The sequence below is a fragment of the Prionailurus bengalensis genome, chromosome A1 (genome assembly GCF_016509475.1).
Source record: "Prionailurus bengalensis isolate Pbe53 chromosome A1, Fcat_Pben_1.1_paternal_pri, whole genome shotgun sequence".
Taxonomy (NCBI): Eukaryota; Metazoa; Chordata; class Mammalia; order Carnivora; family Felidae; genus Prionailurus; species Prionailurus bengalensis.
Window position 1 is genome coordinate 204,479,743 of NC_057343.1, and position 21,515 is coordinate 204,501,257.

Sequence of the window (21,515 nt, forward strand, 5' to 3'; positions counted from 1 at the left end):
AGTGGGGAAAGGCCATGCAGCCCCCACTCATTCTTTTTAGGAACTCACTTATGGAGCCCTGAACCATTATGTAAAAAGTCCAAGTACACTAAAACCTCCATGCTATGAGGAGGCCCAAGCCACAAAGAGAGGCCAAGTGTATGTGCTTTGGTCAACCAGCCCCAGCTGTGCTCCTAGCCAACAGCAAGCATCAATTGCCAGGCATGTAAGTGAAGATAACTCCAGATGATTCCAACACGTAGCTGTTAAGTCACTTTCAGTATCTGAATTTAGGAAGTGAAAACCAAACACCCAAACCATTCCTGCCATAGGCCTTTGTAACCTCCAAAGCATATCATGTAAGCTATCGCACTGCTCCACTGTGTAAGGTCAATACTGAGTCCAACTCCCTGCCGAAGCCAGATCCAATTTAAATGTTTTGTTACTTTCCCCCACATCCAATGCCCCTTTGTTGCAGATCTGTTACCATTTTCAAATGGTCATATATTAATACTGAAGACTTGTAATGTCTATATTTAAATACGTATTTAATAATAACTTTTCATGCTCTATCTCTGGATTATTTAGCATTAAAATCCATTTTTTTCTGGCAAAGAAATGACATATGGCAAATAACTGATACAAGTGGAATTAACAGAATAGCAAGAATCTAGTTCCTAATACCCAGCTCTGTCCCTTGCTCAAGAAATGCTTAGTGACTACAAATATAGGACAAAGAAGAAGGGTACAATAAATGGCCTCCATTTCTCACTATTTGTTTTAATGCTTCCATGTTCAGTACTTCTCCCAGAAGAAAAAAATCCTTTACTAAAAGCACAACCCCTTCTCCACAGAATCTATGTGGTTCTATGAAGCACACTGAAGATATTCCATTGCTTAGTCATAAGTCCATTTATCTAGGTTGTCAAAGAAAGGTAAGATGGTCTGGATTCTAAAATACTCATTGCACACCTGCTTTTTTTTTTTTTTTTTTTTTTTTTGCCTTTACCAGCTATAGTTCAAAAGAAACAAGATATCAGTCTTTTAATCCAAAAGGTCAGGTAGTTAATACACAGACCAAACTCTTAGACAACTTACCTTTTGGTGGTGTGACCTGACTCACAAGTTCTCCTCTATGCTTGTTTGAAGAATAGAAACAGGTCAATAAGTAATCGATGTTGCATTGAGAAAATTACCAAAAGCTAATTATCACTTGAGCCTTAAGCTGCATACTAACTGGAAAATTCCTATATGGAAGTAAATGGTATCATCTGAGAGTTACTCTGAGCACCCTAGTATTAATGCCACATCAAACATATACGTGACTGGGGCAAATCTCTTAACCCCTCTGGCTTCTATTACTTTAAACTTAGAAAACTGGGGTGCCCGGGTGGCTCAGTCGGTTAAGCGTCTGACTTTGGCTCAGGTCATGAACTCGCGGTTCCTGAGTTTGAGCCCCGGGTAGGGTTCTGTGCTCACAGGAGTCTGGAGCCTGCTTGGGAGTCTGTGTCTCCCTCTCTCTCTCTCCCCTGCACACACCCTGTCTCTCTTTCTCTCTCAAAAATAAATAAAGATTAAAAAAAATTTTTTTAACTGGAAAATTGTACTAGATCATCATGTGGGAATGTGGATTCTCAAATAAATTTGTACATTTAGGCCAGCTTCTTATTCCTAGACTCTCTGTTTATGCTACCCGGAAGTTTGTCCTGCCTGCGTTTGCCTATGTGCTTTGTGCATGTGCCTACTTGTGCTTGTGTGCACACACATGCACACACACATATATACACACAGCTTTTGCTACATGCAACATACTATTTGCTTAATTATATTTGTATAATTGTAGTAGAAGCCCTAATTTTTTTTTCTGTTTTGTAATGTGAGTGCCTGACTTAGGTTTTGATTGCAAAGGCAGCCACTTAAAAGACAGCTGTCTCTAATAAACACCTTGCCAATTGCACAACGAGATCAAAAGCCAGGCTGCCTCCCCCCACCTGAGTCTCCTTTGTTTTAGAGATCTTTTTTTTATTTTCTGTAAATAACCATTTGGGCCACTTGTTTTTTTCTCTTCGCATGCTAAATTCCTGCTCTTAGGTATTTTTTGTTTCAAGTTTATTTATTTTGAAAGAGAAAAAGCATGCAAATGGAGTAAGAGAAGGGGGAGAGAGAGCAAAAGAGAGAGAGAGGGAGAGAGAATCTCAAGCAGGCTCCATGCTGTCAGCACAGAGCTGCAGGGCTCAAACTCATGAACTGAGGAATCATGACCTGAGCTGAAATCCAGAGTCTAACACTTAACCGACTGAGCCACACAGAAACCCCTCCTGCTCTTATGTGGGTGGGTTTTTTTTAATTTTAAAAATATTTTATTTATGTTTGAGAGAGAGAGAGAGAGAGATGCAGAGTATGAACGAGGGAGGGGTAGAGGGAGAGGGAGACACAGAATTTAAAGCTGGCTCCAGGCTCTGAGCTGTCAGCACAGAGCCCAACACAGGGCTTGAACTTGGGAACCTTAAGGTCGTGACCTGAACCAAAGCCGGACATTTAACCGACTGAGCCACCCAGGCGCCCCGGTTCATATGTTTTAAATTTGCCAAAAAAGAGTGAGCCTGTGGCACCTGGCTGGCTCAGCCAGTAGAGCATGTGACTCTCGATCTTGGGGTTGTGAGTTAAAGCCACATGTTGGTCATGGAGCCTACTTAAAAAAAAAAAAAAAAAAAAGAGTGACCCTGTGAAACCCTAGGCCCCTACTCACTATCCCAATAAAAGCAGAACCCCAGGCCCACACCTCCCTCTCCCTCAACTTCTCTGTGTGATGCCAGGTATACCAACTAATTTTTACAACTTGTAGGTAATAAACCTTTTTGTTTTCAAAGTTTCCTGATGGTTATTGCTACAGGCATCTTCCAATCATAATAAGAACCACCAGGGTTAGTCCAGCCACAACAGTGGTTATCAATAGGCTGAAACCAGCAAATACTATATTTGCATAAAGCTTATATGTCATACGTTCAGAAAAATGTAGAAAATATTGAATGAAAACCAACATGCCCATCATCCAAGCTTACCAAATACTATTATAGTATTTTGGTATACATAGTCTTGACCCTCTCTCTTTTTATTTCATTTTTTATTTTTTAAGTTTATTTGTTTTGAGAGATGGAGCATGCATGTTCATGAGAGTGGGGGAGGGGAGAGAGAGAGAGAGAAAAGAGAGAATCCTAAGCAGGCCCCACGCTCAGTGCAGAACCCAACCCAGGGATTAATCTCATGACAGTGAGAAACCAAGAGTCAGATGCTTAACTAACTGAGCCATCCAAACACCCTGATCCTCCCTCTTTTTAAAAACAAGTAAAATGTTGCAAACATAACTAAGCAAACATAACCATGGAACATATTCCCCACCCACTCTGTTTTCCACTTCCTGCCTTATCATTCTATAACATCCTGAAGGGTGTATAGAGCTTTCAATGCGTATTTTTAGATTTTACACATATGTAGAATTCCATTACTAATATAATATAATATAGTAATATAATATAATATAATATAATATAATAATATAATATAATAAATATCCTCTGGACTTGTAAAAATTACATACATGGGGGCGCCTGGGTGGCGCAGTCGGTTAAGCGTCCGACTTCAGCCAGGTCACGATCTCGCGGTCCGGGAGTTCAAGCCCCGCGTCAGGCTCTGGGCTGATGGCTCAGAGCCTGGAGCCTGTTTCCGATTCTGTGTCTCCCTCTCTCTCTGCCCCTCCCCCGTTCATGCTCTGTCTCTCTCTGTCCCCAAAATAAATAAACGTTGAAAAAAAAATTTTTAAAAAAAATTACATAAATGGGATGATACCATATTTTTCAACAACTTGCCTTTTTCTGGATTCATTCATGTTAATACATTTATAAACTTCATTCACTTAAACACTAGTTGGTACATTTAAATGAACGTATTACAACTTAGATGTGTTTTCCTTTATTGTTAAAGATTTAGAGATTTTCCATTTTTCCCCTTTACAAACAGTGGCACAAGGAATATCCTCTTACGTATCTTCTTGTGCACCTGAGCAGGGTACATTTAGAGTAGTGATCTAGGAGTGCGGTTACTGTGTCACAGGGCGTGTTTATCTTCCACTACGGTGGTTACCACAAGGCAGCAAGCCAAAGTGGCTGTGTCAACTTAAAGGCCTGCCTGGCGTGTGCAAGAGCTCCCATTTCCCCACATCCAAAGTGATACATCCAACTTTTTTCCCATCCAGTGGGAATGATATCACAATTCATTATTTCTATTGGCATTTTCAAACTTTTTAAATGTTTATTTATACCTGAGAGAGAGAGAGAGACAGTGTACAAGTCGGGGAGGGTCTATTTGCATGTATAACACTGACACAGAGGCTAGGAATTTTTATGGTTTTTCTTATATTTCTTGGCCACATGGCCTCATTTTCTGTGGATTGCCTTTCTTCTAGTCCCTTTCACAGAGAGGACTCACTTGGAGGAGTCAGATTATAAAGTAAAATTGGGGGTGAGGGCTGTCTTCCAATCTCTGAGCTCAAGTCTTTAGCCATGTCCATGCCTCCTTTCCCCAGGTGAGTGTTAAAATGCTAATTCCACAGTCCATTTCTAGGTAGGCTATCACCCAGGCTGCAGACAAGCCACACAGGGCTTACTGGCTTTGAATATCCTCGCTGATTCCCACTTATAGATCCTTCCTTCCTTCCTCCTTTCTTCCCTCCTTCCTTCCCTCTCTTCCTTCCTCCCTCTCTTCCTCCCTTCCTTTTTTCTTTCCTTCCTTCCTCCTCCCTCCTTCCTTCCCTCTCTTCCTCCTTTCCTCTATTCCTTCCTTCCCTCTTCCCTTCCTTCCTTCCTTCCTTCCTCCCAGCTTAGTCATATTTTTAACTTCTTTTGTGGTGCATTTTTTCATAAAGAATCTATAAAAGGGAGAAAATGGTTGATGCCTTCATCTACCATGTTGCTTGCACTAGAAATCCCTGCTACTTTTATTTCATTTTAAGCCAGTACCTCTGCCTACTGTTCTGCCTTAGTCCCTTTTTCTCTCCAAGATAGCTGTGGAAAAGTATTGCATTTCAAAACTTCTCTATTCTGGTTTTCTGGACATTTTAGAAAACTACTAGTTGATCTCCCGTCAACCATGTAGAAACAGTAATTTTCATGAAATGAAAAAAATGATAGAAGAGATTGCGAGAGAGATACGGCAGGACAGAGAAAGCTTGGTCTTTAAATCTTACCTGTACTGAAAGCTGAGCCCTTTCTTGGCACAGAGTAAGACTAATTCTATTTGGCTACAAGCCATGGATTGCTCTTAGTGTAAGGTTTAGTTTTCTTTTTCTTCTTCTTTTTTAATGTTTATTTATTTTTGAGAGAAAGGGAGAGAGAGCACGAACGGGGGAGGGGCAGAAAGAGGGAGAAAGAGAATCCCAAGCAGCCTCTGGCACTGACAGCACAGAGCCCAACGCAGGGCTCAAACTCAGGAACCGTGAGATCATGGCCTGAGCCGAAATCAAGAGTCAGACGCTTAACCGACTAAGCTACCCGGGTGCCCCAGGTTTAGTTTTCTTGATCAAGTCACTGAAATTTCAGATCAGGGAAGATTCCAGGTGGCACTAGGCACAGCCTAGGAAAATCTTAATTATCCTCAACATTGCTCTTTTGGTTGTGGAATCCCAAGATATTCTACTTTAGGCAGACTTCAGTTTAAAGTCACAGTACTTCTGGGCTGACAAGTACCTCAGGGATCAAGGAAATAATGCATATGATAAAAGGGGTCATCACGGCTTCAAAAAACCTGGTAATGCTGGATGTTTTTAGAATTCAGATATCCTGTTCCCTCCCTAACTTAGAGGTTTTGGGTTTTTTTTAAACTACCTGTATTAACAAAGGACCACAGACTGGATGGCTTAAAACGACAGAAGTGTATTATCTCACAGTTTTAGAGGCTGGAAGTCCAAAATCCAGGTGTAGGCAGGGCCATGTTCCTTGGAAATCCGCAGCGAGAATCCTTTCTTGTTTCTTCCTGGTCTTTTGGTGGTTTATTGACAATCCTGGGCATTTTTTGGCTTGTAGCTATCTTCAATCTCTGCCTTATCATCATGTGATGTTCTCCATCCTATTTCCATGTCTCTTTTTCTTGCAAGGGCACCAGTCATATTAGAGTAAGAGTCCACCTTACCTCTGGTATGACCTCATCTTAGCTGATTACATCTGTAGTGACTCTGTTTCCAAATAAGCTCACATATTGAGATAGTAGGAATTAGGACTTCAACATATCTTTTTCGGGACACAACTCAACATACACCACTACACAATTTCAATAATTCGTAAGAAAGAGCTTAGTGGTGATAGATCTCTTAAAATAGGATTTTCCCAAACCATCAATGAGAACTAGTATCTGCTCCTACAATGTATTAATATGACCAAGTGAATATTTATGCATTTCATCATTTTAAGTAGTTTTGTATAAATATTCATCATAGGTTGAATAGTATCGGCCCAAAATTCATGTCTACCTGGAACCTCAGACCTTATTTGGAAATAGGACCTTTGCAGATGTAATTAAATAAGGATCTTGAGATGAAATCATCCTGGGTTTAGTATTGGCCTTAAATCCATTCACTCGCAAACTTATAAGAATCAGAACACACAGAGACACGGGGAAGGAGACCATGAATAGACAGAGCAAAAATTGGATTTATGCTATCACAAACCAAGGAGTGCCAGGAGCTACCAGGAGCTTGAAGAGATAAGGGAAGATTATTCCCTGGAGCCTTCAGAGGAGTGGGACTCTGCCAGAACTTTGATTTTAGATTTCCGGCCTCCAGAAGCATGCAAGAATAAATTTCTGTCATCTGAAGCCACCAAGTATGTGGTAATTTATAGCAGCCCTAGGAAACTAATGCAGTATTCCTTTTACATAGATTGAGATAAGTTTAGTTTGCCAAGCCCTTACTGGTAAACAATCAGGCTGTCTCCAATTAGAGAATAACAATTAGGTTTTTGGATTTATTTTTGGTGGGTTTTGCATTTTTGCTATTATAAACAACAACGAAGTGAATACTATACATACTTTGTGTGGTAATCTAGTAGTTTCATTTTTTAGGATTTATCTCTATACATGGAATTGCTGTTCGAAGGATTTTCAGACTCATACATTTAGCAAAGGGCTCTCCATGCAAGGCTACAGAAATGCATACTTCTAGAATATTCAAGAATATCTCTTCTGTCATTCCCTTCATGATACTGGATGTTACTAGTTTTCATCCTTGCAGGGGGTGAAAATCCTTTAATCGTTGTTTTAACTAGTATACTCTTCTTTTTTTTTCTTTTTAGAGTTTACTTATTTATTTTGAGAGAGAGAGAGAGCACAAGCAGGGAAGGGGCAGAGAGGGAGCGAGAGAATCCCAAGCAGGCTCTGTGCTATCAGCGCAGAGCCAGATGTGGGGCTTGAACTCACAAAATGTGAGATCATGACCTGAGCTGAAATCGAGAGTCAGGTGCTTAACTGACTGAGCCACCCAGGTGCCCCTGAAATGTCTTTTTTAACTTGTAGTTTTATATTATGTTGGGAGAATGGATCAAAGGGGAGAAATTCAGGAAACAGGAGGAACTGTTGGGAGTATTTTGCAATGGTTCATATGATGAAGGTTTAAATTAGGGAAGTAGTCATAGGACAGAAAAAAAGGATAGATTTTGGAAATATTTATGGAGTAAAATCAGCAAGACGTCTTGCTTAATTGGATGTGTGGGAGGTGAATAAAGAAAGGGAAACATCTAAGATGAACATGAAGTTTTTCGCTTTGTTTTGATTTGCTTTTTTTTACATTAGCTTGAATAAATGGTAATGTTATTAACTATTAAAGTGAGTTTTGAAGAAGATCTCATCATGAATATAATTATCTTGAAGGGCCTATAAGAAAAAACACTCACTAAACATCAAAGTGTGTGATTGTGACTTTCAAGGTTAAGTTCAGGGCTGGCAATCAAAAGTCAAGGGCCTTCATTAAGAATGTGATTATTCAAATCAGGACAATGGACATAATTTTCCAAAGAAAAGACATAAAGAAGGAGTTCTCAAAGTTCATGACACATAATAATCATCTGGAGATCTAGATAAAAGTATAGGTTCCACTCACAGAGATTCTCATTCACTGGGTCAAGGGTGAGGGCCAGGAGTCTTCGTTTTCATCAAGTGATCCAGGAGATACTGATAGGGGGTCGTGTTTCTTTTTGAGAAACACTTTTACAGAGTAAGAGAAGCTATAGGCCAGAGTGAAACACCAAAGAGCTAACAACACTTAACATAGTCCAGGAAAAAGAATCGAGGATGGAGCGTGTGAGGAATAATCGAAAAGGTAGTAAGGTTCAAGAGAGGACAAAATGGAGCACAGACTTTCAGGAACGAGGAGCGAGACCCAGCAGTGGTAAATGCAGCAAATGGGCCAAATAGTTTCAGGAGAAGGAAAATGCCATGACTGAGAAGCTTTTTGTGACTTAAAGGGGAAAGGGTTTGGTCAGAAGGAAAATCACTGATTTATGGTACTTCATTCTCAACAAGAGTGATAGAATGCATGTTCCATGTGGACCTAATGCTGGCAAGCAGGCTCTGGGGACCCAGAGAGGGTCCAGCAGGACAAGTCAAGAGGGTCCCTGTCTGCATGTAGGATGGAAATCAAACGCAAGCCAGCAGGAGGTGAAAGCAGAGTTTATTGAAGATAGAGAGCAGATACAGACGATACAGGAGGAGTGTCTGGGAGACTCAGGAAGGAAAAGAGGGCCTCTCCCCTTTGTTCGGGGTCTGAGGGTTTTTTCTGAAGACAGTGGCCTGGTGTATGTGTCCTCTCAGGCGTCCAGAAACAGAGATGAGGGCCCAGGTGTTATTCCTCACCAGTGGTCTGAAACACACCTATGAGAGATTTGTCGGGCATTCTCACCTGGTCCTTCCTTAGGTCTTACCTATTCTAGAGAAATCATTAACTCCTTGTCCTTTACAAGGGGGACATATGCTATTTGTATTACAAGGCAAGTGTAAAGTGGGGTAGGGGTGTCAGTCCTAGCAAGGAATAGAAGCAGGAAAAAGAGAAAAAAACGGATTTTTATGGAGTCCTTCAGTGTCCTTGTTTCAGACAATGTGTTGTTTGGGTTTATACTCCATATTTTTTTGAATCTTTAGAAATCATAGTGACCTCTTTGACATGTGACACACTTAGTTTAAAGAAACCTTTGCTTATCAAACATGTGTTCAGTAATTTTCAAGTTAGTATATCAAATGTAGAACAAGAGCCATTCAGTTTTCTATTTCAACATGAGTTTGATACGATTGTGTGCAAAGTCAAGCAGTGTAAGTTTGGTTTGAAACGAAGCTTCGAGAATAATGAAGACATTTCTTCCATCTGGACAATTTAAAACTTTATGCCAATCCCCCTACTCTCCGGAGAGGGAAAAAAAAAAAACTATTTCATAAACTGCTTAAAATTCCTGGGAATTTTAGTAAATAACAAATGAATTTTCATATGTAGAATAAAACAGATGCATTCATACAAATAACTAATTCATGAGGTTATAGCAAAAAAGGAGAAGAATAAACAGCATAATTTTCTTCAACTTATAAAATAAGCCAATAAAAGCATTCACCTTATTTCTTGGAAAGCATTTTTACCTTCATCCTATTTGTCTTGTCGATGTACATACAAGTATTTATTTATTATTATTTGAGATTTGATATTAATTCAAAGAACTCTGCATTTGGGCAGCAAAACACAGGGACAGTGACATTTCCTTTGAAGGGTTATTTGGAAGAGTAAATGACATTTCTGCACGAGACTAAGTACTTTGCATATAATAGTTACTCAGTGAATGTTAGTGGCTCTCCTTTTTCACACGGTAGAGGAAATAAGGGAACAGTTACACAAAGGCCTCATTCTAATTAGTAAGAACGAAATAACTGCCATAATAAAATTGACAAATTCCTTGGTAAAAAATAAACACATAATCTCAAAGTTTATTGGGAAGTTGGCCCAGTTGGGGAAAGTGAGCACTGTAATATTTTAGACTTTGAGAATTAAACAGTCAAAATGTCAGAGAAAATATTGGCAACAAACCCTCACTGGAGGGAGGTGGGGGAGAACATAGCAAGAAGCTAAAATATGTATTTGAGCCTGCTGAAAAGAATGAAGGAGATACTTGCATTACCATAAAACCTGAAGGAGATACTTGCATTACCATAAAACCTAAAGCCAAGATGAATGGGAAGAAACTATCAGAAAACAATTTCAAATCAAAATAAACATTGTTTACTAATAAATACAGTTCAAACTGGGAAAGTGGCAGCCTTAGGAGAGACAATACCTCTTCGTCCTTTAGGCACAGAGGCGAGTGAGTACTCTGTGTAAAGTATTTAGAGGATATTCAGGCATTGAATAGTGAGTTGAACTTGACCATTAAATGTCCTTTTATTCTAAAAGTCTGAGTCTGGCCTCAGGAGATAGTGCTATGGGGAAGAAAAGTAGGAAAGAGAAATATCACAATGGAGGAAATTCATTGAAACAACAAACCAGACCCCACACAACTCTCTAGCGCTTAAGAACATTACCACTTTGCCATTTAGAAACAGGAGGTTTAAAAAAGAAATTTTAAAAAATAATGTTAATGGCAAATTACATCTGCCGGGACAGGCTTACAAGGACTGATTCGTTGAGCATGAGCATCGCTAGGGGGGTATTTTGCAGACCTTTTTGTCGAATCCCCTCAATGTGTGAGATGCAGAAACTAAATTCAGGAAAGAGCGATAGGTCCTAAGTCACTTAGCTAGTTAATGACAGAAGCAAGACTTCAATCTAGATTTTAGATCCGACTGCCAAACTGATTTTACATTTTCTTTAAACAGAGTTAGAACTGAAAGAATTTTTCTGGCATTGTTCTTTCTTCTTCTTTTTTGTAAATTTAGATATTTAGTTGGAGAAAGAGAGAGAGTGCAAGGGAGGAAGGGGCAGAGAGAGGGAGAGACAGACAGACTCTCAATCAGACTCTGCACTATCAGCACAGAGCCCAACACAGGGCTTAAATCATGAGATCACAAACCATGAGATCATGACCTCGGCCAAGATCAAGACTCAGATGCTTAACCAGCCAGGCACCCCTGGCATTGTTCTTTCAGCTGATATTTAAAACTCTAGTTTCTAAAGGTTGTAACAAATTACCCTCCACCAGAGGATGACTGTATAGATATTTTCATTTTTTTTAGGGCTTTCCAAATACACAGAACCTTTATTTTTCCAATTATGAATCACACCCAGGTGGCGAGATACGGAAATCTTGAAAATATGTTGAAAGTCAGAATTTAATCATCTGCGTGCTTGTGAACTATTCCAACATTAAATATATTTACACCCACATTAGCTAATCTTATATAATTATCATGCCGAAGTTTTTAGAATAAGAAAAGCCTGATCCTTTTTCCCCTTGTAAATGAATGTGAACTGAATATTATGGAAATGTCATGTTTATGTATTTCTCTTAGCGTGTTAACACTGCTATTATTCAACCACTTTCAAAATACCCCAAAAGACTATGTAATATAGAAGGTTATAGTAATTTGGGAAAGTGATTATGAACTAAAAGTGTGAAAACATTTATGATCTCAAAAACATAAAGTATTAACAAAAATGCGTGCATATAAGGCAATAGATCAAAATGCTAACAGCATGAGGTGATCTTCCCCATTTCTCTTGTGTTTTTCATATTTTCCATAATGATCATGTATTTCACAGCAATAGCCAAAATAATATATTCTACAGATTAAAATGAACCTAAGAAACAAAATAGTTTGAAAATCTGATTTCTCAACAAAAATCAAAAGCTCATCTATTCTTTACCTAAAGGGATAAAATTCATTAATCCATAAGATATGATCTGATATATAAAATGAATTTCTAAGTCTCACTGAATGCTTCTACAGAGAGTTGTTGTAAATAAATATCTATCTATATGTTCCCTTGGGTAGTTGATGATAAATACCTGAACAATCTCATAAAGTTTTAAATGTATATGAACACTGAATGTGGAATGCTTTAATGTTAATGTAGTACCTGGCATTATAAAATTTGCTCACCATATGCTTTCTTTTTCCCCCGTAGCTTCTTGTGCATCTATTCAGATTATGAAGAAAGTTTCTGGATCTTATTCAGCAAGAATCCAGCTGGAGATCATTATCAAATTAATATGCAACTGATACGAACATTAAATTTGTAAATTCTTTAAAAAGAGAATTATAATGACTTTGTTTAGAGCTCTTGTTTACCAATGGTTAAAGGTAAGTTGGTTTTCCACATCACTGTTTCCTGTCCAATCTTGCCAGCTGAAACTGGCCTTTCAGACAAGTGATGGTTTATTCTAAAGAAATCCTATCAATTTTAAAGAGATTTTCCATTACAATTAAACTGAACAAAGAAAGGGCACCTATGAGATAAACTGAAACTCATTCTTGACCTGCCATCGTGTCAAGTTTTTGTTTTTGTTTTTGTTTTTACTTTTAAAGAATTTACTGAAATGTATGCTAACTTAAAATATATTTACAAATATTATCCTCCCATGAGGATACTGTCTTTAAGAAACCTAGATGCTTCTCAGAAATAAATATGATGTGTGCACCTTGAAAAAAATGTGCAAAACAAATAGGGAAGGTAAAATATCACGCAATAGCTCACAGTTTGTAGACACATATTTCCACTGATTATGTACCGGCATATTATTTATCAATATCAAAAATACCAATTCAGCTGCAAATTAGATAGAGCTCATTATAAAGAGTACTACAGATTGGGTATCCACTGGCATCCAGAACAAGTACAAATGGGATTCCTAAATGCCTAGTTTGATACTTCATTTCTTTCTCTAATGGTCTTCTTACTTCTACATTCAATTAACACATATCCTTATTTATCCTCTCTCCACACTACTGCTGCCATTGTTTCTGGGCATGAATAAATACCAACTCCTCCTTACTGGAGATGGTAGAGTAACAAAAGTTTATGAAGACAACTTTTATTATGAATATTTTATTCTGACTTTCCAATTCAGTAGTTCTCTCTAGTTCTGTTTATAATCTTTTGGTGGGCAGATCCTAAGATCATCCCGTGATTCACACCTCCTTCTATTCATGCCCTTGTGTAATCCCCTCTCCTTGTTCCTGGACTGGCCATAGTGGCTGCCGACCAATAGTCTTGTTAGCAGATTCTCTCTGTAGGCTCTTTCGTCAAGCTGCCTTGTTGTAACCTGATTTACTGGAGAGAGGTCCATATGGCAAAGAACTGAAGGATGATGCCTCCTTCCAACGGCCTTGAAAGAACTGAGGCCCCCTGTGCAACAAACTGCTTGCAACCACAATCATTTGAAGCAGATCTTTCCGTAGCTGAGCCTTCAAATGAGACCCTCCCCCTGGCCAAAACCTTATTGGCCAATACCAATACCTGATTGCAGCTTCTGAGAGACTCTGAAGCCGACCCAGTTAGGCCATGCCTGGACTCCTCACCCACAGAAACTGTAAAACAATAAACGTGTGTAGTTTTAAGAAGTTAAGTCTGCAGTTAATTATGCGGATTGGATAACTAATACAATGTTTTTAGTTCTTAATTTTATTTACTTTTTTTTTAGTTCTGAAATATGACTCTTGCAAGTCTTCAGTAATATTTTTTATAAATTCCAGTTCTCTACTGAAATTTTAATCTTTTATCTCCTTGAACACAGTAGCCATGTGAATTTTAAAGTCTATCTCACAATCCAAATATTTGGTGCCACTTTGGATCTGTTTCTATTGTCTACTGTTTCTGCGAGTTTTCATTCCTGTTGTCTTTCTCCCCCTGTGCCCAGTTATTATATGGAAAAACTGTATTTGAAAAATTATTTATAGAAATAATTTGAGGCCTAGGAAAATGTTCTTTCTCCATATTTGCATCTTTCAGATTCCTAGGGACATTAGAAATCACATTTCATAGCAATCTGCTTTCAAAAGTTCCAATTTTTCTGAGCTGTCTAGATGACTCAATTGTAAACTATATTCTATATGAATGGTTAGCTTCTGGCTCACTCTTACTGCTGGGATGTGGATCTTTAGGTCTCACACCAAAGAATCCTACCAGAGTCTCAAACTTAGAGGTCCTACACCCTAACTTTTGTCCTTCTGGTCTCAGAAAGTTATTAAAATGTTAATCCTCCTCTCAGCTTCCTATTCTTAGTTAACAAATCTTTCCTTCCAGAGCAAAAGCAGTCTCAATACAAGACTCATCTCTTCGGATTTCCATTTTCTTCCAGATATCAGCCTGACAATTATTCACTACCTTATTAGCTCTCTAACGCCTCCAGAGGGTGTTACATTTAGTTGGATATTATAGCAGAAAGATCGGAATAATCTAGTCCACCATTTCTGGAAGCAGAAGCTGAAGTTCTGGTTTTTTTTTTTTTTAATGTTTATTAATTTTTATTTTTTTAATGTTTATTTGTTTTTTAGAGAGACGGAGTGCAAGTAGGGGAGGGGCAAAGAGAGAGGAAGACACTGAATACAAAGTAGTCTGCAGGCTCTGAGCTGCCAGCACTGAGCCGGATGGGGGCTCCAACTCAAAGAACCCAGAGCTCATGACCTGAGCTGAGTGGGATGCCTAATTGACTGAGCCACCCAGGCCCCCTGGGGTTTTTTTTTGTTTTTGTTTTTGTTTTTTTGTTTTTGTTTTAATGGGTTGCCTTACATCTTTCTAGCCAATCTGTGTTTGAGCTGCCATTTGGGCACCTTCTGTAGTCTGATAAGTGCTGGACTCTGTAAGAACCTCCTAACTATTCTACAACAGGGGAGGTCAATGCTAGAGACAACCCAATTTAAGCTAGAAAAGGAAACTACTCGTTGTAGTGTCCGAATATTCTTTGGTTACCAATTTTGGTTCTATGAAAATGGACAAAAATTCTCCCAACCTTGTTATAACTGTCAAACAAAACAAATCTGGATTCACTTTGCCATTCATTTAGCAGAACAGAAAGGGAACAGAAGTTTATATATTTTGCCAAGTAACTGTATATAGCATCCTCCAACTCAAAGGCCAGGTTTTGTTTCATTATCTCAAGTGAAATTGAATTCCTCCGAATTTATCATTACTTTCATGTTTGTTGTTAAAAAACTGAAATTTTTAAAGCCCAAAATGTAATTGTAAAGGTTGAGTTTTGCCACCAATAATACAAGTTCTTATCTGCAATCTGGACTGCAGGGGTCATAAACTCAATGTTCAGGGACAAAACATGGAACAGGAAGTAATCAGGTATGCCTGATGATGGCAGCCAAGTGAAGGAAAGAAATAAGGAGTGGGGGGATTGTGCCACTGGAGAGAGTATGTCCCCTCTAAAGGAGCATAGAGCAGATAATTTCAAGCTCCTATCTGTTGTTAACATGCAGAATGTATGTTGACCCCGAGTAGAATGTAAACCGGGAGTCACCATATCGTAACATTTTTCAAAAGAATATGAAACCTGGATGTTTAAAACCCCTCTCTCGGGGCGCCTGGGTGGCGCAGTCGGTTAAGCGCCCGACTTCAGCCAGGTCACAATCTCGCCGTCCGTGAGTTCGAGCCCCGCGTTAGGCTCTGGGCTGATGGCTCAGAGGCTGGAGCCTGTTTCCGATTCTGTGTCTCCCTCTCTCTCTGCCCCTCCCCCGTTCATGCTCTGTCTCTCTCTGTCCCAAAAATAAATAAAAAACATTGAAAAAAAAATTAAAAAAAAATAAATAAAACCCCTCTCTCTTTTATTGTTGACAATTAAAACAAAAAACCCACACGGTGTAGCATAAAGATAAATAGCATAAACAAGGCTCAGCTGCTAAGCTAAATTATCCCTGATGCCATTTCAGCTTTAAATCCTACCTACCTTCTTTATCAGTACTATTAATGATTGAGAGAAAACTCTTTTTGAAAGATTTCACAAGATCTTAATAAAGTGCTTGTAACATGCATATTGTTACTTTGCAAGTAAAAGCAAGGTTTTATATGGACTAACGATCCAAAGAAATACTTCCCAAGTGGCTAAGTATCATGCAAGCTTTCATTTTCCTAAAATCAGGACAGTTTTTAGTTTAAAACCTGGAATTAAAATAATAATTAAAAAATACAGCTAGTTCATTTATAAAGCTATTTGGGGTACATATTGCTGCATTATGAAATATTTTTACAATATGAAAAAAGCCATAAGTCCATAGCAAAAATGAGTATCATGATCCTCATTTTGTATATACACATCACACCTAAAAGATGCTACATTTGCAAATGTCTTTATATCACACACAATTATCATAAAAGTATTCTAAGGGTATATATATTGAATCAAAATATTAAAGCATCAAGTTTATAATCATTTATACAGTTATCTAATTCGAAAATTTTCTAAACTGACTGATGTATTGGTTTTTGCTGATTAAGTATATATGTCACCAAGCCAGCACTAACATAAAGCTTCGTTTATTTTATCCCAAAACTAAAAAGACAAAAAAAACCCACCACCACCACCACCAACAACAACAAACTAATGAGATCGCATTTGCATTTATCAACTTGGGATTCCATACATTTAATTCATTTCGAGAGAATATTGTATTTTAAATCCAATGGCAGTACTTTTACACAGTTTTAGAAACAAATCAAATGACTACAACCGTAACCTTCTTTTAAAAATGCAGAAAACCAGGGGCACCTAGGTGGTTCAGTTGGTTGAGTGGCCAAATTCCACTCTGGTCATGATCTCATGAACCCTGAGTTGGAGCCCCACGTCAGGCTTGCTGCTGTCAGTGCAGAACCCACTTTGGACCTCTGTCCCCACTCACTGCCCCTCTCCTGCTTATGCTCTCTTAAAAATAAATAAAACATTAAAAACAATTAAAAAAAATTTTTTTAATGTTTTATTTATTTTTGAGACAGAGAAAGACAGAGCATGATCGGGGGAGGGTCAGAGAGAGGGAGACACAGAATCTGCAGCAGGCTCCAGGCTCCGAGCTGTCAGCACAGAGCCCGACACGGGGCTCGAACTCACAGATTGGGAGATCATGACCTGAGCCGAAGTCGGATGCTTAACCGACTGAGCCACCCAGGCGCCCCTAAAAAAATTTTTTTAATACAGAAAGTCAGAATTACAACCTATACGTTAAACCTCAGACTTAAATACACACTATTATACAAGTTTCAGAAGCCAATTTGAAGTGTCAAATGCTATTTACAATTTTACAAAGTGTCATGCAGAATTCTGTAAGATGACAATGAACACAAAATGCAATCAAGATCTGGGACAGAATTCAGGTTTTGTTTTGTTTTGTTTTGTTTTGTTTTACACAGGAAAAGAACAAACAGAAATGTGATTGAGAAAGGAGGTTAAATTGTACTAAAAAGAATGACTTAGAGAAGCATTATTTAAAGCAGGCTAATTATGAGAATACTCAAAGTTATCTAGTCCTGTAAGCTTTCTGCAGAGATAGGCTTATTTTGATGGTACCTATGGCCAAATTTTAGTCTACAATGCACTTATTACTCCAAGACAGTAGTCATGTCTATATATTTGGGATATAATTACGTATACATTCTCATTCTTTGTGGAATTACTTCTTCTTCTGGTTTGGGTTTTTTAAAATGCTATTGTTGGTTTTATAAAGCTTTCCATACCAAACTCTGGACAACTAAGAAGACCTTTCTATGACAAATTCAACCTGCTCTAATTAAATATTGGTCAGTATCAATGTTGTGCACCTGCGGCCCCGTTTTTTGTTTTTTTCTTTTCTCAATATTCACTAGAAAGTTTTTGCTCATTTAGTTTGCTCCTCATACTTTCTCCTGCCTCTATCCAAAGACATTTTTTCCAATTTCTGTAATAGTAAACGAGTAAATTTCAAAAATTATTGTGCCTAACATTTTATGTGAATTAACCTTATCTCATATGTAACTTAAACATCATCTAAAATGGGCTAGAATTTGATATAAAATGCAGAATGCATAGTAATTAACTTGTCTATTAAAATATCTCATGAAAAAAACTAAGACCTTCATGTCTAGTATCTAAGTTTTCAGTGTCCAGGGGCCAACAACTTAAAATAAGTTAGAGTACTCGTGTGATGAAATTTATGTGAATCTTGTTGAATAAACATTTTCTTAAATAACTAATATAATTTAAAAAAGCTTTTTCAAATACAATTTCACAGTGAAGTTGTTTATGAGGGAGTGGAATTTGACAGAGAATGGTTGTTCCGTATTAGAGCCCATTTAAGAAAGATGACTAGTTTCAATTAAAATGAAATTATTTTTTTCTGATTCTAAAAATCATATGTATTTTCTGGGAATTTAGAAAATTTACAAATGAGAAAAAAAATCACCAACACTCTTAATTACTCACACCTGTTCAGTTACAATGGTGATGCACACAGTTCAGATATGCAATATAAACTTGAACTCAAACTGTAATTTTGAAGCGTTTATAAATATATTTAAATCCATGAGACCAGATAAGGTGGAAAGGGAAAGAGTGTGGACAAAGAAAAGATGGAGCCTAGACAGAACATGGAGGCATACCAATATGCCTCGAATTAAGATTCGAGGAAGAACAGCAAAGGGGAATTTGAAAGAACGGTCAATGAGAAAGGAAAACCAAGAGTATTTCTCACTGAAGGCAATAGGATCTCATATAACACTAGATGAAGAATGAAGGCGTGGTCAACCATGTCAGATGAGTCAGATATACTGAGTTAAATAAGGTCATAGAACTGTCCAGTGGACTTTGCTACCTGGAGGTTAATAACCGTCCATGCTGATAAGCAGTTTTAGAGAAACCCAAATCAGATTGGACCTATACACCTCATGAGAATCAACTAAAAAAAACTCTTCATTTAATGAGCCAATTAAATGGACTTTTACAAAATACATATCCATACTAGCTACTTAAAGCCATTTTTAAAAGTTATAAATCATACAATTGGAAAGAAAAAAAATTCATTCACAATTACACAAAAATCTAGGCATAATGAAGAAATCTTTCATTCAGAAAATGTTAAATTTTGCTGAGATATAAAAAGTGCAAACAAATAAGGGTATACACCAAATCTCAAATTAGAAAAACTAGCTTAAGTTCATTAATTTATATCCATTCAACAAACTTTACTTCTATGCTTCCAGCACTTGAATTAACACATAAAGGTCAAAGCTGGCAGTCTTACCAGACTTCAGTGGGAATAGCACCTATATTTCACCATTAAACCTAAGTCGGATGTTGACTAACTTAAGGCTCTCATTAAAGTATCTTACCTAGGTTTCTTTCCTTTTTTAAACAAGGATAAGGATTTAATCAAAAGCCTTATGTTTCTCCTTTGAACTACTGATGTCCTCTATTAGCATATTTCCTAACATCATAACAACAACCCATTACTTTAAATCTACCTTTTTAGGATGGATTCTTTTAATTGTTGAATTTGGTATGTTGGCATTTTATTTGGGATTTCTGCATTTATACTGATATGTGCATTTAACTTATAAATTTCTTACTGATTTTTTTAAAAATTGGGAGACGATAGAACCAGTTATCGCATTTATGTGGTTTTTTTTTTCCTCATCATCTTCTACATTTGTTTTTTTTTGTTGTTCTAATTTTCCTTAGTTTTTTTTTTTTTTAACTCTCTGGCAAATGCTGATTTTATTTTAAATTGTTTTTAATGTTTCTTTGTTTTTGAGAGATAGAGCATGAGCAGGGGACGGCCAGAGAGAAAGGGAGACACAAAACCCAAGCAGGTTCCAGGCTCCTGGCTGTCAGCACAGAGCCCGACATGGGGCTTAAACCCACTAACCGTGAGATCCTGATCTGAGCCAAAGTCTGGTGCTTAATCGACTGAACCCCCAGGCGCCCCTATTTTCTTATTTGATACACACATATAGCATTATAAATTTGCCATTAAGTAAATTGGCAAACAGGTCTCAAACCTAAGACTATAAGGAACAAAAGCTCTTCCAGAGTTCTGAGATTAGTGAAAATTTCTTTGAACTTCATGTTTTCTCTTAAAATATATATGGCTTTTTACATTCTACTCCATGTGTTTTAATATAAATATAATTTTTCTTGGGGTATTAAAGCAAAGACAGTTGACGACTGCAGAGGGAAGACGGATTATGTTTAGTTAGTGGTTGTTTCCTGCAGCATCTTCATGTATCCAGGAGTAAACGTGTTCAGAATAACTTTATCCCACTAGCTTTATATGCACTTTACTACATTGTAGTCTAGTTACAGTTATATTTTTACATTAATATAATGCTCTCTTGCTCAAAGAAATTAGTTAAGCACAGAAAACGTACAAATATCTAGATTATATAAAAATATCTGACTAAAAAAGGAAAGGGAAGTAAGACAGCTTTCATTTTTACATTGTGACATAGCTCTGGGAGTGTTTGATTATATATTGAATATTCTGTCCAGGCAAGTTAATAGCAACTCTATAGTTATTTAGGGATACACTTTTATTTCCCAATGATTACATGCTCCTGGTTAAAAACTGTATTAATACCTTTTAGATGTATTGTGGTGTGAATAGAGTTCATGACCTATATAATGCTGACTTTTAAATTTCCCGAGACTTTCTATAATCTAATCAATGATTTTGTATACAAGTTCTATCACATTTTTAAAAATCTGTTTTTTTTCTAAGTTACCAAATTTTAAGTCAGCTTTACTAATTATTCCTTATTTTTAGTTACTACAGCTTAAGATTTACATTAACATTTCATATACTGATTACAAGTTGCAACATATAATGACCTTTTAATACTGGAATTTGTTTTTGCCTTGAATTGTTTGAAATTAGTACTGCTAACTCTGCCTTATGCTTTATTTTGTCTGATATGACCTTGTGTACTCATTATATTCATTTCGATTCTCCTTCATTGATCCCTAGTATCATTTGCTCATCAATTGCAGTACATTTTCATAAACTTATTTTGTAAGTGACGTGGGTGTTCCGACATTTTTTTCAATTGTTCTGCATTATCTAGATCCAGGCTGGTCCTAGATTTCTTCTGCTGTGACTTTCCTCTGGAAGTCTGTAACATTGCTGCTTTGTTTCCTAATGTTCAGAGCTATGCAGAAGTCTGAGACCTGTTAAGACGTTTTTTCTTGATAAATAATTTTTGTTTTCCCCAACTGCTTTTAGGCCACATCCAACTTGCATAAATCAAGCGACTACCTATTTCCCAAGTACGTCCTGAAGCTTTCCATCTTCACTCACAGCTCCATCCCCTCACTGACTGTCCCTCTGTTTTTGGAAAATGCCATCTAACAAGAACCAATTTAAATGCCACTTGCGCTAACACACATTTCCAGGATTCCTATTAGTCAGAATTAACCTATCCTTTATCTAAATTTATGCCACTGTTATACAACTGCACCACTGACATCTACAGTGTATTGCTGAAGAATATACACCAGAGTGGTGATGAGTAGGTTCTGGAGTCTGAGCACCAGGTCTCAGATTTCAACCCTGCC